General features: G+C 38.3%; 1 protein-coding gene across 4 annotated transcripts in view; it reads left to right on the top strand.

Moving 5' to 3' along the window:
- Positions 1-15,089, top strand: part of SRD5A1 (steroid 5 alpha-reductase 1) — a 294,710-nt gene that overhangs the window by 103,434 nt on the left and 176,187 nt on the right. The window lies entirely within an intron of this gene.

Genomic DNA, 15,089 nt, shown 5'->3' on the forward strand with positions numbered 1-15,089 from the left:
GCTCTGACCAAATGTCAGTAGTTCCTGGAGTTGGATGGCCTGGGGGGGGGGACGTATTGGATGTGGCCTGAAAGAAGATTAAATGAAAAGTTTTTGTGGCGTTGGATTGAAGGCCTAGCCAATGCCTGCAGTTGTAACCTCCAGTAAACAAAATGGTTGCTGGAAGGGCAGAAAGAGAAGGAGAGAGAGCCTCTGTAAAGTAAAATTGATGAAGTTCTCTCTAAGGACTGTGAACCTTTTGTATGAGGTATTGTACAAAATCATAAATACCTTTGAAGTTAACTGTTGGAAGTCAAGTGAGCTAGTTGTCATTTCATCCACTAAATCAACTTTTGTTTTTATATATTTGTGCCTCTTGTGTTTTTAAATTTTGACACAGTGTATTAATTTCCTGGGATGAATATCACTGGAGCATTGCTGTTTGGGTCCCCCTGAAAATGGACCCTGGGGCAAGCTGTCTGAACAAAAAAGTAAACAAAAAAATAAAAAGTACAAGTCCTACCACATTGTAGGTCATTACCTGTTAGTCATTCAGTATTTTTTCTGCATACACTGTCTACAGTGCATTAGTCAGTCCTGTTTTGTTAAATAGTTTGAACAAATGTTTTTTGTATATTTATCACATTGTTATATTGTTGTGTTTGATTGGTTAAATGGATTTTTATGTTTTTGTAGCCATCATTGTTAATACTTGTATTGTCTTACCTTATGGTTGGAATAGTAGCTGAAAAAAAAAAAAAGTCTACCAGTCCAGTTAAAGAACTTCAAATAAATAAATTGGCCTTACTGCCATTGAGCATCAGAGCAGTTATAATACTGTTCTTTAACAGAAACAAAAGTTCTGTATTGGTGTTGTGAGAAAAAAAAATTTTGTATGCATTATGTGAGTATGTTTTGTGTGTGCATGTGTGCTCACCCATCCATCAGTTCATCATCTGCAATTTATCGATCCCACAGGGAGGTGAAGCAAGGCAAGGACAGCAATCCATTTCAGGACGTCCACACACAGGCTTGCATGCACACATGAGCATGCACACATATACCCTTGCACATGCGTGTGTGCACACACCCAAACACACACACTCTCCTAAGGCCACTTCAGTATTGCCATTCCTCCTGTCAGTGTGTGTTTAGAATGTGATAGGAAGCTTGAGGCTCTGGGAAGAACCCACACACAAAGACATAAAGAACATGCAGACACCATTCAGGAAGCACCCCAGCAAGTAAGTGAACCAAATAATGAAGACCTTTGAAGCAGTAGTAGTACTTGCGTCTATATCACCATATCAAATTTAGCTGACTCTGCAGTTGTTCTGCAATTACATGAAGCCCTTGTGCAAAGAATTAATGGATTATATTATAAGGCACTGATATGTGAGAAAGCAGCCATCACTAAACTAAAAAAAATTAATATTACACAGTGGAGCCTCAAGTGTGTGCATTAATAAATAAGAAATCTGTAGACTCCTTAACTGGGTTGACCCTGGTGTTTTTTTTTTCTATATTACAGAATTTAGTTGCTTTTGCCTCTGATATTTGGCCACTTGATTGGGACATTTACTTTTGATGGCAACAGGTATCTTTAGCTGTATACAATACTTGGTTATGTCAGTATGTGTGGCTTGTCAAAGAATGCCCCCCCAATGATTTCATTAATAAGCAGAAGTCATTCAAGGCATGCAGTAGTTTGTCACGGTTTGTATGAACCACTGGACTTTTATAGTATAGTGGCTAAACCAAAATTTATTTGCGACTGTGAGCCCATAGAGGAAAAATTATCTCCAAGTATACATCCAGTGAAAGTTACGGGATGTTTTTTTTATTTCAGTCAAAATACATTAAGGAAGATACAAACATGTAGATTATCAATGTTGTATGGTATTTCTGCAGAGATTCAGATGTCTGTGAAGCAGGTGCTTAAACTAGCTTTCTTAAATGTTGAAGACGTTATGTTAGCGTTTGAACAGTTAAAGTTATTTCCAGCAAATGCCTTAGTTTTCTAATTTGTAAATAGTTATTTGCATGGCAGGTGCAGAAAATTTGCAATACAAGGTTCTTTTGGAACATGTCCTCTTGAAATACATGTTACTCACCACAGAAAACACTGTTGAGGAGTGTAATGGGTGTGCACTGTTTGGTGGATCTCAGAGGTGTAGTGACTATAGATGTTTGTCAATAAAACAGAGTGGAAGGGTTGTGCACCCACCACACTGCAGTGTATTTGCTTGTCTCTTAAGAAAGTAAGTAGAGCATGCAAGAGTTTTTTTTCCGCAAGATTACAAATACTAAGTGATTAGTATGTCTTGACTTTCTGTGTGCAATAGCACAGAATCTGAGAATTTGAACAGATGTTGTATGGGATGTTTATTATGTCTTTCAGTAGTCAGTATTGAGTAATTTGGTTTTGTAGTATGCAGTTAACTTTGAATGAAACACATTGGAATGGATTTATAAATTGATGCACTACTTACATTACTTATGACTTTCATGGTTTCCTTTGGAACGGTCATCACTTTTGCACTGACTTTTTTTCTTCGATGGAATTTGTAAACACATTTGCTACAGCACTGTAAATTTGAGGATGTTTTGGGTGCACTTTCTGTTTTTTTTTCTTCTTGTAATTCTTCAGTGAAATGCATTTCATTGCACTCTATGTTCTAATTGTACAGGAAATAGATGAATTTGTTCTTGAATAAATGTGATTTCACTTAAAGCTACATATTCATACATCTATTACACTGGTGTATTTTGCTGAATGAAATTCAGTGAAGAATTGGCAGAACCTATTAAATGGTAGGAGTCTCTAAGGGCTTTTGCTAAAGTGTAATTCCCTTTATGCCATGGAACTCCAGCTTCCGAATAGATCATTAAACTGGGGGTGGGAGATACTGGGGATTTGTCTTTTATTTTTTCTGTGTGATTATTTTTCTGTAATTATTTATTTGTTTTTAGCTTTGATGAACGCAGTCTTGTTTTTGCCGTCAGAGTTGCCCTGTGTTTCCTTTTGGCAGTATGGTTATGGCAAAGTCACGTTCCATACCGTGATTTTCACCTTCCCTATATGTAATCTGTTAGAAGTATTTATATTTGTGAGTGTGCTGAAGGAGTTGCTTATGTCTACATTGTTACCACTGTATCACTGACTGAACTGGAAGATGTGCTTCCACAAGAGCACAGTGGACCCTCTCCTGTTAGACATCTTACCTATATTATAATGCAGCCTGCTCTGAGATATAAAGCCCCGACTGTAACGCACATGACAGATGACCTGAGTTTATATAGTAACTCGAGCACAGAAAGAGACAGATGGATATATGGTATTGAATGACACACAGCTTACCCATCCTGGGTAGAGAGAGGGTGTGGTTGTTTCCAGTTGGCTGGCCCTGCTGCTCTGGTAGAGGCTTGCATGAGCAAGGAGCCAAAGCTGAACAGGACATGGGTTATAGCTATGTAAATCAGTGATAGTAGCACCTGTTGGCACATGCAAAGTTGCATGAGTGCTGGCAGAGCAAAAGGAGCAATGTCAGCCATGACCAGTGTTGACTCCAAAGCTGAACTGAGACCCAGACTGCCGCGAGCTGAAGCCCTGAGAGGAAGAGATGTATCCAAAAACTTTAGCATCTCCTTCATCCCTGAGGCCATGGTGCTGCCTTTTTCCTCTGACAGTGATCTTGATCCAAAAGAATTAGAGGTGACATTGCCCGAACTGTCGCTCTAGCAGGGGTGTATCAGAGATATCAATGAAGGGGTAGTTGGACCTGTACCTGGAGCACTCATAGTGGACAGCACAGGGAAAACCCCTAGCTGGATATGTGTCTTCAAGAATCTCTGCATTATTTGATCAACCTCCATTTCATTGAGGCTTCTGGATGTCTGGACAGACCTTGAAGACAGTGCCACTAACTGAGATCTGGAGTATCATCGTTCTTGCAGAATTGAGGAGTGCAATTTAGAACTGACAGGATCCGGGCAAAATCTTCAGTGAGGTGAAGGAGACTGAATCAGAGTGGCTGGTGGATTTGACTTCCTTGGAGTCTTAGGTGCCGGACTTGGAGAAGTTATCAGATCCTGAAACCTTTTTCTGGTCTTTTCTCTTCGCTTCTCCTCAGATTTTTCTCATCCTTTTTTGGTCTTTTTTTTCTCCTTATCCTCCTTGTCCATCTTCTTACCAGGAGAAGTTGAAGTTGGTCTGGAAGAGTTAGAATTGGAAGGTTGAGATGCAGACCTTGTCTGAGTGGGAAGCAAGCGTTTTAGAATTAACTTCTCTTTGCATCTTTGAATCGCCCAAGTTCTGAAACAGGCACAAGTGACCGTTTACATTAAGGTGGGCAATACCCAAACAATCTACACGTGGTGAGAGCAGGTCTTATGGTGAAATTTTATGTCCACAGGCCATGCACGTTTTAAACCCTTGGATTTTTGTCAGACATTAGAGGAACAGCAACAATAAGACAAGAGTATTACTCTCTTATGTAAAGAATCTAAAACTGTTCCTCTCAAAAAAAAAAGTTATGAAAAACTATTCATTTAACTACCTAAAAAGCTATATCCTGTACATCTAAACAAATAAACCAACACCTATAAACACAGCAAGCTTTGAACTCTATAAATAACGACTATCACCTACTCTAACAACAAACCAATTTGTACTAACTATTGCTAAAGATAAACTAGTAAAAGTATGGAAGAAGAAAACTATTATTATGTAAGAAAAAAAATGTAATTTCTCCCAGAGAAAATCAGTGCCCTCGAAAACATGTTTGAAAAGATCAGGCTGCAAATGAGATCTGGATTGCTTTAGTGGAATGGAGTGAATTATGGATAGAGGAGGACTCAGAGCTTTGGATCTACAGCTTTATAAAAAAGATACCTAGGTCTGATCCAGTTGGCTGCAACAACCAAAAGGTTGAAACGGACAGAAATGGGCAACATTGGATATAATAATAAAAAAAATATATATACAAAATAATTTTTCATCTAGTCCATTCTCTAAATGTAATAATGCCCCCAGTGTGTGAGAGTTTTATTGTGGAAATAATACCCTTGCTGGGTTGTAGTGGCCCTCTGCCTGTAGAGTTGGACTTCAGAACACCCCTGGTCATGCATTATTTCCACAATAACACACCCTGTTGAGCATTATTGCTTCATAAAATCTGCAGACTGCAGAATACATGCATATACACTACAAACTGTATCTCTCCTGTACTGTAGCATCAGAATGAGGGGCTGGATGAAATGGAATCAGGAACTAATAGGACATTTGCTCTTAATACAGTCAGAAGAAATACTTCAGTGGACCTATATTTATTAAGTTTAACAAAGTAAAAACTACACATTTCAATACGAAAACCCACTTTACAAGATGAAGGCATAATTATAACAAAAAGAAATTGTAAAAACAACCCTTTTCACATGATCTGCAAGCTACTGCTGAACTTTGTGCTGACAAAGTAGCTCCATTTTTAATTAGTAAATTTAGTTGTAGTTCAGAAATGGTCTTTACTGAGCTAATGTTTTGAAGTTATAACTTAGAGTAAACTTTAACCAACGAGCACATAGAGCAGAACTAAATGAAATGCATTCATACTGGGGTACTTTGGAGACTCTAGCATATGGTATCCTGACTTAGTCGTGGAATGTGTATTATGTAGTGTGATTTATTTATTTTGTCAGAAGACATACTTGTATCATTGATTCCAAGTGTATTTCATCTTGCAGTCCAACAGTCTTTCATTTATGGTATTGGTGAAAACGTACATGAAAATTTTTCTGGATGAACTTCCCTGCTCTTAAAAATATTTTCAACAGTTGCTTGAGGGTGACTGAGGGTAACCACTTGTAATACAAGACACTGATATCAAGAGATACAGGACAAGATTCTGTGTTTTCCTAGGCCTTTCTCCTATTTTCTGAATCACCAAAGAATTTCTCACTCCTTGGAAGCAGCATACCATCTTTCCCTTTAAGTTATGTTCTTCCTCAATTACTCGATATTACAAGGATTGATACAAGTGCACTAAATTAATACTGTATTATAGTGAGATTACTAGGGTTTCAAAAGATGGGCAGGCATTGCTGGTCCAGTCTAGAGGGAATCATTCAGTGAATGCATCCACCCAAGGTTTCACGAAAGTTATACTAAATTATAACATTGGTATATGATGTAAGGGGTCAGTGACTTTGAAGTGTATAGTTAAGGGTAAGCAGAGGGAATGAATATGTCTAGAATGAAATGAAAATTCTTTCATGGAATAATAGTAGACTGACCAACCCAGTAAAGGGAAACAGAGTAGTACAATATATCAAGGGTCTTGGACCAGAGATTGTTACTGTTTTCAAAACTCATCTAGACCCACTGACCCAGCAGAACATAATGACTTCTCTGATTGTGATTCCTGACTTCTTTTCAAGCTGCTAAATAAAGAAACCACTTTGCTAATATCAAAGTGATTACTTCTTGAAACTCCAAACACAGCAGTAGGAACAAATGGTAAGATGCACCTTTTTAGACTGTGCCTGCTAGCAGGATTTAAAAACGATGAATTTAGGACTGTTGCAGCCAACTTACTAGTGTTTCAAGAGCATATAGCACTCTCTCTCTCTCTCTCTCTCTCTGCAGGACTGGAACTATATAACAAAGAAGTAATTTCTGCTGCTTGCTCTTTGTTTTAGTTAGAAGTACAATTTTCTAAATGTTTGGTTGCAAGTCCTGGGCTGAGCCTGAAAATGGTCTGCAAGTCCTGGGCTGAGCCTGAAAATGGTCTGCGTAGATTAGTCCCCAGTCATGAAATGTAAAATACAGTTAAGTAAAAATAAATAATTAAATAAAAATAAAACTCAACAAGGAACCCACAGAAAATATCAGCTGCCTTACATAAACCAATATGCTAGTCGTTATTTATTTGCCGTGGTTCTTAAGTGATGTTACTTCAGCAGGTGTTGTGGGTGCAGGATTCATCCTTTCTGGTAATAGATTTGAGTTCATAGGTTGGTACTAGGCTATCGGCCCTAGAGCCTATACAAGCCTAGCCATAACAATTCCCTGGCTGTTTCTTCCCACAATATTTACTTCCCTGGACCTCTTTCCAGCAGGGCGACTGACGTGATCCCCAGGTTGAATTTCCTATTTCCCATCCAATCATCAAGGTTCCTTTTGAAGAGAGCCAAAGAGGCGCTCTGCTTGACATGTATGGGCAGTCTATTCCAGAGTCTGGGGAGTCTCTGGGTCATTAACTTATCCCTCCAGCATGTTTTGTTTATTGTGATGACAAGATCCCTGGAGTGTGTGGCTCTGAGGGATTGGGATTTCTTTAAGTGTAGCATGTCCAACAGTTCTGGGTTTGACATGGCCTTGTATGTTAAGCAGAGATCGCCTCTGAGTAGATGATGTGCAACAGAGTATAGTTGGAGTTTTTTTTAGACGGTCAGCATAGGGCATCTGCTTTAGGCCTGTGATTCTTCTAGTGAGGTATTTCTGCGGCCTTTCCAGTTATTGCAGATGTTTTGAGAGGTACATACCAAATGGGGCGTTGTATTCTATAATGGGTCTAATGAGGGATGAGTACAGTGGGACAATGACCTCCTTTTTTCTGGATGAAAAGCCCTTAGTGATGAGGTGTGCCACATAGAAGGATTTCCTGACTGTTGTGGCGATGTGGTTATCGAAGGTGAGACCACCATCCACCTGTGTCCCTAAGTCATTAGAGTCATTATCTAGTATTGGAGGAATACACGTTACAAACTAAGATGCCTATATGATCATTTTTTCAGACTCCTACAGTAGTAGTACCTGACCATGCACCTTTAAAGTGGCAGATTAGCTGTTAATTTGAGATGTCTCTAGAGAAATACTGGAGATTCCACATGTGCTATATGAAACAAGAGCATTTCCTATAGTGGTATAAAGATTTAATAACATAACAGAGTGGAATGAGAGGTAGGGAAGAGAGAGGAAATACTGTGAAATTGGGATGACTTTCAGTGAAAACTAGTAGCAGTAGTTACACACACAAGACTTCTGGCTTAAATGTAATCCATTTTAAAGGAGAAGCAGCAAAGATTGAAGAAATTACAAAATAGTAGTTATCACAGCTGTCACTAGATTAAAAAAATAAGTTGTGGACCTAAAATTGGAGGTGGGTCTCTTTGACAGAAAATGTAAATTCTGGTATAAAGGATTGAAAGTTCTTTATTTTAATGATACATTAAGGCACCAAAAAACTTTTTTGGTCAGGCAGCTACAGCAAAACATAGAATACAACGCCCCATTTGGTATGTACCTCTCTCCCACTTTAGGCTGCGTTATTCCCAAAGCTGGGCTTAAAAAAGATCTTTGATATTCTCAGGGATTATTATTCTCAATTGTACTCCACAGGAAACTGTGATGAGTTTCAACAAAGCAGTAGGCAAGATTGTTTAAATCAGTTGCACTTTACAAAGCTTTTGGTAGAAGTAGAGAAAGCCCTGATGTTGCCTGTTACACTTGATAAGGTATGAGATGTAGCAAACAAATCCAAACCAGCCCAGAAGTTGAAAATGTGGAAACACGGGTACCCAGTAGGAAGGTAGCTGGAATAAAGAAGATGAACCACTACAAAGTAAAATCTTTTTTAATGCAAAACGGTAAGTGCTTTCTCATTGGTAACCATTGCTTCATCAGACAGTTCATTCAAACAGCAACAGCACTTAAATACTTTAATTCATTACTAGAACAACCAATTCTACCACTCAAAATTAATTCAGCACTCAGCAATCACTTAATTACTATGGTTACGTTTTGCCCTTAGTTAATTGCTGAAGTCAGAAAAATTCTGTTTAAAAACCACATACACAAAATGTAAAGACAAGGACATGTGAATAAATATAAATAAAATACATAAAAAATCAGTGAATAAATACATATACTCATGTTCCCCATTTAGTAACTACTTATGTGCATAAATATAAACATAAAATATATATAAAAGTATGAGCAGTACACACTCAACAGCTTAACGAATACATATATTATGCCTAATAAATGCACATGTTGCCCACCTAGTAAATACATATGCTTTAATACATGCATCTCAACAAATGCTTGTATTTAATGATATCTGTGCTAAACACAGCTCAAGAAATACTTTCATATTGACCCATAGCCCTGCATGTGTTTATGTGTTTATGTGTCTTCTCTTATTAAAATGGTATTATTTTTATTTTATTTTAACCACCTAGATTTTAGCTCTGGCTTCAATGGAACATTATCATTCAAACCTAAACCTAAAGTAAAATGGGTTTTGCGTTTAGGAGCACACAGAGATTTGGGTTTGAACAATAGTGTGGCATTGAAGCCAGTGCTAAAATCTAGAAGGTTAAAATAAAATAAAAAAATAATAATACAATTTTAGTAAGAGAAGACCACATAAACACATGCAGGGCTATGGGTCAATATGACAGTATTTCTTGAGCTGTTTTTAGCATAGATATCATTAAAGACAAGCATTTGTTGAGATGTATGTATTAAAGCATATGTATTTACTAGGTGGGCAACGTGCATTTATTAGGCATAATATATGTATTCATTAAGCTGCTGAGTGTGTACTGCTTATACTTTTATATGTATATTTTTATGTTTATATTTATGCACATAAGTAGTTACTAAATGGGGAATATGAGTTATATGTATTTATTCATTGTCTTTTTATGTTTTTTATTTATATTTATTCACATGTCCTTGTCTTTACATTTTGTGTATGTGGTTTTTAAACAGAATTTTTCTGACTTCAGAAATTAACTAAGGGCAAAACGTAACCATAGTAATTAACTGATTGCTGAGTGCTGAATTAATTTTGAGTGGTAGGATTGGCTGTTCTAGTAATGAATTAAAGTATTTAAGTGCTGTTGCTGTTTGAATGAACCGTCTGATGAAGCAATGGTTACCATTGCGAAAGCGCTCACCATTTTGTATTAAAAAAGAAGATTTTACTTTGTCGTGGTTCAGCTTCTTTATTCCAGCTACCTTCCTACTGGGCACCTGTGTTTCAACAAGGTATGAGATGTGATAAGTAAGTATGTTCTCTTAAGACATTGGGTCCTGAAGGAACACCCATTCATTTTTGGTTAATTAATAAGAATGAAGAATGTTATCTCTTGGTGAAACTGTTGAACATTTTGCAGCATAGATTCCTTCTCACTATTCCAGAAGATAGGCCATCACAACATTTAAGGAGGGTAAAACTTTTTAATGCCAACCTCCTTCAAATCAATTTCAGTTTTTAACCATAGCTGTAAGTTTGTGGCACTCCTTGTGAGACTGTGGGAACGTTTGTTTAGATCTTGTCAATCTAGATAAGTATGGCTTTGTAGGAAGATGGCAAACATTTGACAATATCATAAAAATGGTGGTATGATGTCAAGAAAGTAAGATTGAACCTTGATCAGCCTAAATGCCTAAGAAAGGTGTTTGGATGAAGTAGACTTGCCTTGTACAAGTGTTACTGAGTTTGGCCTACCCAAGTTTGCATTGATCTGCCAAGGATCTTATTCTAAGGTAAAAATGCATGCTGTAGTCTTTATCTCAAGATACACCAGACAGGGGGGACTTCCACAATGGCTGCACATTAAGTAACAGCTTAATTTCATTTCTACCAGTGTGAAAACAGAAACTCGGAAGAGAGAGCCAGTAAACTCATATTTTTTGAGTAACTTTCAGTAACTGACTAATAGGTACACTGCTAGGATACCAGCAAAAAAGAAATTCAGATAACCTGAAAGAAAATCAATCACAAGAGGTGAGGAAAAAACATTGATTGGGAAGAATTCTGCAGCTGTTCAATAAAAACTAGTGTAAGCTCCAGCTTTGGTGAAAGGCATGACTTCCAGTAACCCAGAGGAAAAAAATAAATGAAATGTACTGGGAGCTGATTAAAAGAAACAAAACACTGATGGAGTATTTCAGCTCAAACAACAAAATGTTGGAAAGAAGGGAAAAAGCTTTAAACAGATATTTAGATGAAGTGATTTAACTGCAAAAATCAGAGGTGGAAATGAAGAAAAGACTGTCTGAATATGAAAATGCTCAAGAAGAGATGTTTCAAAAATAATGGAATTATAAGTCAGAGCACATAGGGAAAACCTGATGTTTTCTGCTATACTGGAGAAGCTGGAAGGAATAGATTGAAAGCATAAATATACATCTGGACTGGTATTCCACAGCAAGCAAGAGTTGTTAACTGAAAGGGTACACAGTGTGAATGCTCCAAACTTGCCATGAGAAAGCAAACCTAGACCATTAGTAGTAAAGATGCAATCCTACCAGCAGAAGGAGTTGATTCTAACAAAATTATGGCAAAAAGATAAAGAGCTAACAGTGGTAGATGGTAGGGTGTTTGTGGAAAATGATTACTCTCTGTACATCAGGCAAAGGAGGAGTAAATTTATTCCACTAATCAGGGAATGTTGAGAAGCAGGCATAAGATTTAACTCCTGTACCCAGCTATCTTCAGAATATTTTTTATTGGAGGGAAAAATCATTTTTTGATGCAGAACATGCTAAAGAGGAAATACAAAAGTTTGCCCAACAAAAAGTGAGCTGTGAGACAGAAGGATATTCTGCTTCTTATTCTTTTGGTAAAAAAGACCACAGAGAGACACTGCCAGTGAAACCTTTTCCAAGGTTTCACTGGAAATGCTTGAGAGACAAAAAAGCAGAAAAATTGGCTAAAAGAACTGAGAGTATGTTAGAAATGAAGCAGAAAATGGATTTGAGAGATGGCAATACACGGAAATAAAACCAGCAACTCGGAAACTGACAAATGTGGGGATTACAAAGCATTAATTATATTTCTGAAATGTGACAAAACAAGAAAACCTGGAATATTAGACTTTTTTGACTGTTAAACTTGTAGGGGACTGTAAAGCATATGCCCTGCTTCATGTCATGATCAAGAGCAATAAAAACTGAATAATTCTTTCTTTCAGTAGCTGGGATGCAGGATCTAAATTGTCTAGACATAGGGCCATATTCAATAAAGCCTACACTAGGTGTACATGATATGTTTCCAGTAAAATTCTTAGCACATTTTTTGTGCTTTTTAGTCACTCCGAAAGATTGCACTAAGTGTACATGTAGTCTAAACTTTGTGGTAACCTTTATGAATCCCTGTCAATAAGAATATCAGTAGGCAAACTAAAATTAGAAGAAAGAAGGTGTGCGTTATGTCTGTGTACTCACTCAGAACAGTGCACAATTAGAGTACACTGAGTGTAGGCTTTATTGAATCTGGCCCATAGTAAGGTCTTGTTAAGTTTAATTCTGGTATCTGCTAAAAAGCAATTACTACAAAATGGAAATTAAAATGTAAACCAGCTATACTTGAAGTAGTGAATATTGCAAAAGAGATAAGAGAACAGGAAATGGGATCTTTAGAAAAGGATAGGAGTCAAATTACATAGAAATAAAATGTAAACTATTGAAACAATGCATGCAGAAAAAGGTTTTGGAGGAGGAATGAGGTTTAAGAGAAGGCAGGAACTGAATAATTTATGTAATGTTGATTAGACTGTAAGATGCATAAAAATGTATGTGATGTATAAAGTATATAAATGTGAACTTGTTAATAAAGTCACTAGTTTGCTTGTATCATAAGCGATAATTAGTAAAGGTGTTTAAAAATCCTGTTGTAGAATACCACTTCAGTTGCTTATTTGTGCTTTCATAAAACTAATGCAGTCTGTTCCTTCCAGTTTCTCTGGTACTGCAGAAACTTTCAGGATCTGACGTTGTCCTTTTCATTCTTCATGTCTGATGGGTTTCAGAACAGACATCAGATCCAATTTGGCTACATTTCGAAGACTTATGGATCTGAGTCGTGAGCTGCTCCCTCTTTTCGTAATGCTACATACCTTCCCTAACTCCTCAGATCTCATTTGCCACCAGTGCATCCACATGCGGATTCTTGAGTCTTGAGTGGAAATCTCAAAGAAATGTGTTGAGCCAATTTTTTTCTCTTTCAAAACTATTATTTTGTTCCTTATCTTTTTTCCTTCATTCTCCCTCCATCTATAGCTTTCTGCAGACATTAGGAACTGCTGCCCTTTTCCCCCTCCTTCTGCCTTTTCACTGGTGCCATAGTCACTTGCTTTCTACCTTAACTGTATTAAAAAAAAAATTTTGCTTATAATATCTGTTATCTTAATTAAAATAGTTTAGAGATGTAGCTGTTCTGTTTTTTTGGTGGTGTGTGTGTGTGTGTGTGTGTGTGTGTGTGTGTGTGTGTGTGTGTGTGTGTGTGTGTGTGTGTGTGTTTTTTCATAGAAGTGGTTAGTTTACTTAGACTAAATAATGTCTGATAAACCTACAGGCTTCAAGAGATGCACTTCTTGTGGGCATAAAATCCCTAATTCAGATGCCTACAACAAGTGGGTCTATTGTTTATGACCAGGGCACTTGAATGTTGAGAGCAAGGTGTGTTCGTCTTTTAATCTGAGGACCTTGTCAGACATACGCAACAACCTCATATAGAAATGCCTTCTACTTGCGTCATCTCCTTCATCTGGTGTTCAAAACCCCCTCTAAGTACGTCCGCTCCAGTGATTTAAAAAGATGAACCTTCTCTGCTTCCTCAATGGCTTCATTGGAGCCATTTGAGAAGAGACAAAAAATATCTGATCCGACCACCTCGGATCCGAACAAAGCTAAGTTGTCCTTGAATCCTGTGACCACTTCAGATCTGATAGGGACCATTGTCATTTTGGGTTCTTCTACACCAAGTACCTCCACCTCTGATCCTAAGACATAGAATCCGGCTGTTAGGAACCATACACCAGTGGGTCTTCTGAAACTGTTCTCTTGCTTTCCCTTCTAAAGTTATGCAGACTCCAACTAAATCCAGGCCCACTTCCTCTTCTAGGTCTTCTCGATGCTTGACAGATGCCGATCTGGACAGGATGATGCTGACATTCCTCAGGGCTCAGATCCATATGGGGATCTTCACAACTCTGTCCCATCTTGGATCTGTGAGTGCTCTGTCACATTCTATACAGACTCCTCCAATCCAACCCACTGTTTTGGAACCCCAGGATTCTGGATACTCCAGAGAGTCTCTGTTGGAAATGAGGAAAGTACCTTCTTCAACTCCAACTATATTCCTGACCAGCCCTGCTCTGATTTTGTTGGATCAGAGTGGTCTCTGAGCCAAAACCTTCACTGCTGAGTCTAGGGGGTTGCCTTCGGCTCTGACTCTGTCAGATCCATCCCTTCCTTTTGGTGCCTTAGCTCTTGACACCTTAGGTTTGACTCTACCTGGAGGTTTCAGATCCAGTGTTGGCTATGCTCTCTTTCCCTCAGTTGTTTCAGCTCAGAGGGGTAGCGGGATGGTTTCCCTGGGTCCGTTGGCTTTCCTGGTTGGCTGATGGGGACTTTTCTAGGATCAGAGAATCATTTCCTCATATCTTGAATCCTCTCCGTCCTTCATCGGGTCTGAGCACTGAACCCATCATTCCTATCATAGGTCAACCTACCTTGAGGAGCCTCCAGACCATTTCTCCTCAGGAAATCCCCCATTCTTCTGATACCTCACCTGACCATCCCACGGAGGAATTCCCTTGAAAGGAAAAAGTGCAGAAGGAGGCACATAGACTCCCCAATAGAGTCCCTCACCTAGGACACCAATTTTGTTGAGGGAGAAGAGTCACCCCGATCACCTTCTGATGACATCGCCTTCAGAGCCTTCCAAGAAATTATTAAACATAAAGATGGCTGGTCCTCCCTACTCCTTTCTTCTGAAAAATCCATGTTCCTGGAGCTTTTCGGGGTGGGCCTGTCAACATCTTGGTTGACCCCCTGGAGGACTAACATATTGATTTGGTTTCCTGCCAGGGTTGGAAGGAAGCAGACATGGTCAAACCTATTCCTAAGCATTCTGATAGGTTCCTTAGTCCACACTGTGACCATTTGCACTGCAGTAAGGGTGTTCCAGTAGATGCCATTGTTATGTCAGCAGCCACAAAAAAGGAGGTAGCCAAGCAAGCTCCACTTCTATCTGCCGAACAAGGAGTCCAGAGTGTTGAACAGGTATGAAAAGTGCTAGTACGTGCCTGAGCTA

This window comes from Protopterus annectens, chromosome 3.part0 (assembly GCF_019279795.1).
Source record: "Protopterus annectens isolate FY-2018-M chromosome 3.part0, PAN1.0, whole genome shotgun sequence".
Classification (NCBI taxonomy): Eukaryota; Metazoa; Chordata; order Ceratodontiformes; family Protopteridae; genus Protopterus; species Protopterus annectens.